This window comes from Engraulis encrasicolus, chromosome 13 (genome assembly GCF_034702125.1).
Source record: "Engraulis encrasicolus isolate BLACKSEA-1 chromosome 13, IST_EnEncr_1.0, whole genome shotgun sequence".
In the NCBI taxonomy this organism is placed as follows: domain Eukaryota; kingdom Metazoa; phylum Chordata; class Actinopteri; order Clupeiformes; family Engraulidae; genus Engraulis; species Engraulis encrasicolus.
This window is the reverse complement of record NC_085869.1, coordinates 37,852,033-37,860,183: the sequence shown is the minus strand read 5'-3', so window position 1 is coordinate 37,860,183 and position 8,151 is coordinate 37,852,033. Positions and strand designations below refer to the sequence as shown.

Below are 8,151 nucleotides of genomic sequence, written 5' to 3'. Positions count from 1 at the left end.
AGATGTAGAATACTGTATGCAGAGATATATGAAGAGCTCTTTTCCAAAACGCTATATCCACCATTTTTGACTTTTTGCATTTTAATATTGAAATTGATTGTAAAGAAGTCTTGTCATCTATATGTGAATTCTTGCCTTTCAAATGTTTTGAGAACATACTTTTTAAGCCTCTATAAAATGCATTTTGCAATGCAATTCAATGGAATGCCCGATACAAAAATGTCAATTTCCCAACATTCTACAAAATGGGTATATCTCATTTTGGAAAACAGCCCTTCATATGCTCCTGTATGCATTTAACAATGATGCTTAAAGAGCTGATGACAGATTTTTGACGTTTTTTGATATGATTTTTAACATAAAAAATAACTCAGAATGATATATATATGAATTCTGGAAAGCGCCTATTTTCCAAGTTATGATTTACAAACGCGGCTATTTTGGCGAATTTTACTGGGCGCAGCACCCTGGAGACCACTGATGATGAAGTCGAAAATGACGTCAGCGACAGAACTCTTCCTCCTCACTCACTTGCTGATGCCCGTGGTATTGATGGGACAGGAGGTGGAGCTGTGCTCTGAACATGTCAATTTTGGATAATTTCGGTACTTCCACATTAAAATAATTACTTGGCTGTTCAGTTAAATGTCATACAAATGTGTGCAACTGTCATCCGGAGTGCAGTATTCAGGAGGGGGTCTCACAGTTAGGCTGGTCTATCAGGCTAATCATGTTGGCTTGCACATCGGATCCGTCGCCGAGGACAAGGCTACCCCTTCAAAGACCCGTCAAATCATGTTGTGAAACAAATGACGTGGAGGTACGTAACGCAATGTATCTTATCTTCAAGATAATCATAAATGCAATCATAAAGCCGGCGTGATAAGTCGCCTTACAACGACGAGAGGCAAAGTGTAGCACTAGTTAGCATAATATGAGGAAATGCTAGTGGGTGGACATCAACAAATGATTGCTTTCATGAGGATTTTTTCCAAGCATTTTGCATCTGTTTTGTGATTACTGTGGCATTGGTGTGTTATACAGAACTGGATTTATGTTAAAACATCGAAGAAGTAACTTACAACCTGCCTTGTAGTAACTAGACTCGTGGAAACACTACACTAAGCTTACACTTTGCCATTCGTTGTTAGGACGGTAATCACGCTAGTCTGGAGGAGTGTGTTGGTTATAATTCCTACGACATGACTAGAAATGGTCTCTTTCTGCCCTTTACGATGCATAAAAAACGTTTGTGTGTTCCCCCTCGTCAAGAAATGAACGCCACTTGCATAGTCGCATAATCATCTGGTCAAAAAAGTCCTGACTTTATTAACTTCCTGCTATCATTGCACCATAACATGGTTGATTTTTTTCCCATTCTTGTATTTTTTGTATGTCCTGAGGTTTTGGGAAAAGGGATGTTGAAGGCTAATAAAGTTGGATTGCTTTTGTTACACCTGTGCTTCATTTGTGTGTTTCAATTTTATGTTGGCCAGGCCTACTTTAGATTTACAAGGACTACAGAAGAAATGGGATCCCAAATTGGAACTGGAAGCAGATCATGGGTCACACCATGCAACCAAACACTTTCTGCAGTAGGTCTAAGTCTTTATCTGTCCACCAAGAACATGTCATTCTTCCTATCTGCTAGTCGACACCGACTGACATACAGTATTAATACCTAATTTATCTCCCTCTGTCTCTCACTCACAATTTGCCCTTTGTCGGGCTAGCATTTACATCTACTTGTTACTGTATGTATCTCTCCTACCCCCAATATCACTCTGTATGTGTCCTCACGTCAATTTCTTTATGTAGGCCTATAACCCACCTAAACTACCGTCCATCAATATACACTCTTATCTAACCCATTATGTATCTTTTGTGTTTCCTTGTGTCAATATGCAGCCGCTGAGCGAAAAAGAGATGCAATACTTCACACCCTGAAGATGTACCTGGGGGGAATTGCCAGAAGATTTTTTTTTTGTGTGGGTAAGAACCTTTTTTCTATTCTGGTTGCAGGTCCTTCACCCATTGATGCCTAAAGAACATGCAAAAAATTCCAGCTGAATGCCTAAGCCCATTTTGAGAAAAGTTTCCCTCAGCATATGAAAAAAAATATCTCAGCCTCTGAAGCACATTAAAACATGACAGCAATTGCATTTAAACACAAAGACCCCCATCTTGCATTAGAATGTGTTCATTCAGCTCTAACATACAACATTTTTAATGAAAATTAACTCATGAGCCTGAAAGTTGCGTCATGCGGCACTTGGGACAATGTTGCGCTTGTAATTTACCTGCTGATGTGAACACCACCTCATACAGTTTTGTATGTGACACGTATACCCCACTACTGCATGATAATCTGTATCCTGCATTGCATTTCAATGTTACATCGTGCCAAAGAATTATTTTATTTTGGAGCCCACCCATGCAATTTCCCTTGTATTATTTTTGCCATGTCTTTTTCTCACATTGCTGCAAAACATTTAAACTCTATCATTTACCAAGTAGAGTGTTAATGTGTGTGGATTGCCCTTTATTTCAAATTGTATTTTTGATCTAATTGTTCTATTTGCTCCACAGGGCGAAGATGAAGCATGGCAGGACTGAGTGTAGGCTATATATACACTGCAGGCCCTGGGGGGAGCTTTTGGTTGTATTCTTCATGTAAGAGATGTATGTAAAGCTGTGAGACACTTGTTATTAGAATGTAATATTACTGATATGTGTGGTGTTAACTAAATAGACTGATACATTGACCAAAAATGTTCTCCGTTTGCTTTTGTACAGTCTGAATGAATGTGTATAAATGGAGAATATGTTGGAGCATATGGATAAGCAGGGGTTAGACAATGAAACTGAAATACTTGGTTTCAGATAGGCTTGGCTATATCTTTTGTGCATTGCAATATTGGGAGCGTAATTGTGCATTTACCCTGCAAATATAACCTTCACACTCTGCTCTTGCAAAGTACAATTAATGAAGATTGGCCAGACTGACCCAATTTTGCCATGAAACCCTCCACAATAAAATGACAGGCGTTTCAGTTTCATTGTCCTACCCCTGTAAATGTTGTGCTATACGTGGGTTTCCCATTTGCAAATAATCCCTGGCTTCGCGCCACTGGCGGCGCACTCTACACCCCCCAATTGTTGGAAACTGCTGTCACTCAAAAAACACGCTCACGTGGTTGGCTGCTTAGGACACCTGTATAGAACACAACTGTAAACATTACAAATATTATTGACTGACATTGCTAGTAAAGAAAAAAAAACAGATGCCCAAAAAAAACTTTTATTACAGCATATACATTATATTTCCAGAACTTTACTACATAAAGGTGGTACTTAACCAGATGGACAGGCTGCTTGTAAATCATTCAGCCACATACAGCACAGACATACTGCTTGTAAGTCATATAGGCCACATTCAGCATGTCCTCATTGAGACTCAGTGGAGAAGTGAAGTCATGGCTGGTGATACAGGTAATGTCATCAAGGGTTTGCTGTGCTACATCCTGCTCCCTTCAGCAAATAACCCCTTCTCTGTAGGCATGGTGGTTACACACAGCTCAAATGAAACCTGCACAAATGAAAATGAAAATTGGCTGTAATTTACCTTCCATGAACAGTTTTCATCACAGTTACAAAATAAAGATCTTTCAATAAAGTTGTGGTGTATTCACTTTGACAGGCAGGTTTTCGATGGTGTTGGATAGTGTGTTTACAGGTCACACTACAAAAGAGCCTACTCCATAGGATATGGGCATCATCAGTCTTCCTCCTCACCTGCTGGTTTGATGTGCTTGTCTGTTGATGTGACAAATTTTATAGCAGAAGTTGTAAGCTTAGTAGTACACATTTTGTCTTTGCATCGTGGTCTCTTATTGCCAAGTTTGAAAGGACTTGGTGTTTCTCTAAGCAATTGTGCCTGCACGCTGGGTTGTTAGTTTGACGAGACATTAAGAATGACCAAAAGTAAAAGCATTGCTCAGTTTAGGGTGGAGGAGGATTGACGATGACCGCCTGTATTGGGTCATGACAACTATTGCTAGTAGCATACACACTTCAAAAACACAGGGCGAAAGCAATAGGCAGGAGGCAAGTAGCCTATGCTATAGGACCTGCATCGTAATTATTTGCTAAGGCTGAAGTGGGCTATCAAATATTATGCTTCATTCATGGATAAAACTAGAACTCTCATTCTCAGTAGAAGACGTGCCTGCCAAATGAATCACGGATCGGCTACCAGCAGAGCTAGCTTGTATGTCGGTTTGCATGCTGATGCTACCCAATACATATTATTGGCTTACATGGTATTCAGCATTTGCACGTGCAAGGCAACAGTACACAGTAGATGTAGGTAGTATTAAATCAGATAACAGGCAGGCCTATTAAAATACTGATTGTCATATTTTGAACAAAAGCGTTGACCTACCAATCTTTGTTCCCACGGACGTCCGTGAGTAGAAGCAGCGATTTCTCATCTCTGGTAGCAGCCAACAGAGCTGTATGTGATCCGCAGCGCCACCTTCTGTTCTGGCGTTGACGTCACAACATGGCGGTTGACCAAGAACCCAGAGGTCTTGCAGTGTGTATTTAAAAGTTGGATATTCGCGTAACAACGTTTTCTTTTGCCGTGTTTATGACACACATTGAACCTCTTGCCATATTGTCCATTTTACTTAAGAGATTTAATTGATTCATGTTTCTGTCATCAGCCCTTTAAAAATGCAAGTGGCTTGTGCCTTCTGGGTATAATCTCTCTCTCTTTCTTTTGCTCTCTGTGTGTGTGTGTGTGTGTGTGTGTGTGTGTGTGTGTGTGTGTGTGTGTGTGTGTGTGTGTGTGTGTGTGTGTGTGTGTGTGTGTGTGTGTGTGTGCGCCTGTGTGTGTTCGTGCATATGTGTGTGCCCTTAGCGATGTGGCTTAAATAAATCTAAGTGGGGGTTCAGTGTTAGGGTCATGGGTTAGGCTTAGGGTCAGATCTGAGTGTCTCTCTGACAGGCCGTAGGTGTGCATGTGTGTGTGTGTGTGTGTGTGTGTGTGTGTGTGTGTGTGTGTGTGTGTGTGTGTGTGTGTGTGTGTGTGCGTCTGTGTGCGTCTGTGTGCGTGTGTGTGTGTGTGTGTGTGTGTGTGTGTGTGTGTGTGTGTGTGTGTGTGTGTGTGTGTAGGGCAGGGCTATTCAATTAGTTTTTCAAGTGGGCCACATTTTGAAACCAAGAGGTGAAGGTGGGCCGCACATGTCAGCGGCCGCCGCCGGTCACTGGGCTATAGGTGGTAAAATAACTTTTTCTAGATTTTTAAAAGCTAGCTTTACTCTTAACATTCAATGTTCAATCCTACAATCAGGACAGAGATTCACAAAAAAAGACAATAATTTGTTGTCCATGCAAAATCAAAACTGCAGTGCTACAGCACTTAGGCCTACTGCAATAATCTGCAGGGGTGACTATCATACACTCCCTGGAAAAAGAGGTAACTCAATGGGATCTTCCTATTTAAATAAAGGTAATAATAATAGTTTAAAAATTACTCTGTGCAATAAAATTAGCACAATTCTGTATTATAATATGGTGGACACAATATATTGCAGTATTGCACAGTTCAATGACTAATGTTATCTGACCTCATATATGGCAAGTGATCTTGAAATCATTCATTAGTGACCACATCCTAAATTGGAACGGACGTTACGGGCATGAGTGACCATATTTCTGTAGCCATAGAACACTAGCCTACTGCCAGACACACGTTGTTGAAGGAGCGTTGAAGTGAGTTGACAAGTCGAAGAATCTGCTTTCTGAATGCGCCTCTAATATTTCCCCCCCTCTCGAGCGTTGATCCACTTCTTCCAAACTACCGCGGTGGCTGGTAGTGCCATCAAAAATGCATGTGACATAAATATTTGTTTCGTTTTCATTGTCGCCGAGTCTGTGTGGCTACAAAACAACAGACACGTCTAGTTTACTCCTGTCGCTACTCCTGTCCTGTCGCTACCCCTACCGTTGCGGGATACGGATAGCGCAGACCTAGAATGGAACAAAAATCAAAACTAACTGCTTTGACTAACTACGTTGAGGCTCAAAAGAGAGCATAACCCGCCCGTTGCAGCTTCACTTTAACCCTTATGTTGTGTTCGGTCATTTTTGACCCGTTTTCAAGTTTTAGTGTGAAAAAAACACACTTTCCTTTATTTTCTTGGAATAAGGCTTCATCTAATCCTCAGTCACAATCATTGCAACACACAAAAAATATGTTTTATCATTTTAGTAAATTTTTAAGGTCCAAAAAAAAAAAAGTTACATCTGTGGTGTTCAGGGTCAAAATTGACCCGGCATAGATTTTTGGCTGTTGTATGCATTTCTGAAAAGCTGTTTGTTGCCCCTTGTCTTTAGTTTGGTGATTTATGGTGAGGAAAATATATTTCTTGCTTGAAATTTTTTTTGCCAGCTTTTTCATATTCCAAATCCAATATGGCCGCCGGACAGTCCAATACACTACAATACGTCATATCTCAGTACAGTACAGAGTACAGATGTATTTCTGGTGTCTACTCATATGTTTTCATGGTCAGGGAATCCATTTCTGCATTATATAATGAGATTTTTTGCACATTTGTTTGCAAAATACATTTTTGCACATTATTTTTTCCAAAAAACGTATGAAAAATTCATAATGGCACCCAAACATGTAGAACTGGTCTTATACTTTCCATAAAGTTGATGTGGCAATGACATAATGGTCCATGTTCATGACATAGGGGATTCAGATGAATAGTGTGACTTTTTTCATGTTAATTGATGTGTTCATTTCCAATATCTTTGCATTAGATTGGTGGAATAGCTGTGACTCGGACAGAATTGTTATTTTGTATATTTACCACACTAAAATCATATAAATATTGAAAAACACCAAGTCAACATATTTAAACATTGATTTTATGCACTGAAAAACTAATTTAGTTGACATTTGGTCTTTATCCTGCTATAAATCTCTTTGGGTTGGTTTGGACCTCAACACCACAAATGCCACTATTGAAGATATTTTTCAATATTTGAGAAAAACCAATAAAATACATTTGGGGGTTGTTGTACTCTCATATCAGCTGTAATACATGGAAAACATAATCACTAATTGTATCACTTTAGGAGGTATTAATAGTGAATTTATGCAGATTTTGATAGTTTTGGTCATCAAAAACGATTTGCATAATGTAAGATAAAAGACCAGTAAAGTCAAAAAGATAAATACATAAAGTAATATTTCCATGGATATGAATACATACCAAGTTAGCCATGAGATGAAAAACAATATTTGATGATAACTAGTGTTTTTGGGTATTTTATGGCTGAGTTTTGTTATCACGGGTCAAAAATGACCCGAACACCACAGGTGTATGCAGCTTACGAACACAACACAAGGGTTAAAACCAGTCAATGCTGCAATTGTCATCCACACCTTCCAATTCAGCTGTAATAAAATAGGCTACTTAAACGTCTTCTCCCTCTCCACATGCCCAATGGTCTCGTCTGCATTCCCTGCCTACTTGACGGTCACACACTTCTTTCTTTCAGGTGGATACGGACATTTAGGCTACGTGCACAGTTCAAATGCACAGTGTGAAATGTTCATCAGCACTGACGTGTCGTTTTGTCAGACTTTGTAGATTTCATTTATTTTAAGAACATAACTTCTAAATGCCTCCTCGTCTCCGTGTTGCATGAACTGTGTTGTCAAACTTCATATCTCCTTTGTAAGACGCTCCATGACTACATTTGCTCATTTTTTCAGTCGACAACTCTTCCACAAGAAGCACAGACCTATAATGCAACAGTAACACATCTCAAACGCAGGCACCTCGCACAATGCAGCATTGGCACACGAGCGTGTGCTGCACATTGCGTGTTGCGCAACGGCACCTCTTCCAACGACGCAGCCTAATTGAAAATAGGCTATTTGTTGTAGGCATAGTCCACAAACTGGCATATTGAGACTGCACAACTATTAGAGACTAGACTAACTGTTAGAGAGGGAGACAAACTAACTGCTTTCCGCGAGGGTTTAAATGTTAATTTGTTCTGGAGACTCCCCAATGGCGTTTTTACTGTTGCGGCTGGCCGCCGGATCTGGGCCGCGTCCGGGCC

The 8,151-nt window shown here is 40.1% G+C and overlaps 1 long non-coding RNA gene across 1 annotated transcript; it reads left to right on the top strand.

Annotated features, from left to right (window-relative positions):
* Positions 1-795: 795 nt before the first annotated feature.
* On the top strand, positions 796-2,765 carry LOC134461745 (uncharacterized). The gene is made up of 3 exons (XR_010037390.1): positions 796-1,595; positions 1,909-1,992; positions 2,590-2,765. It is a non-coding gene; the product is annotated as an uncharacterized LOC134461745 (long non-coding RNA).
* The last annotated feature ends 5,386 nt before the right edge of the window (positions 2,766-8,151 follow it).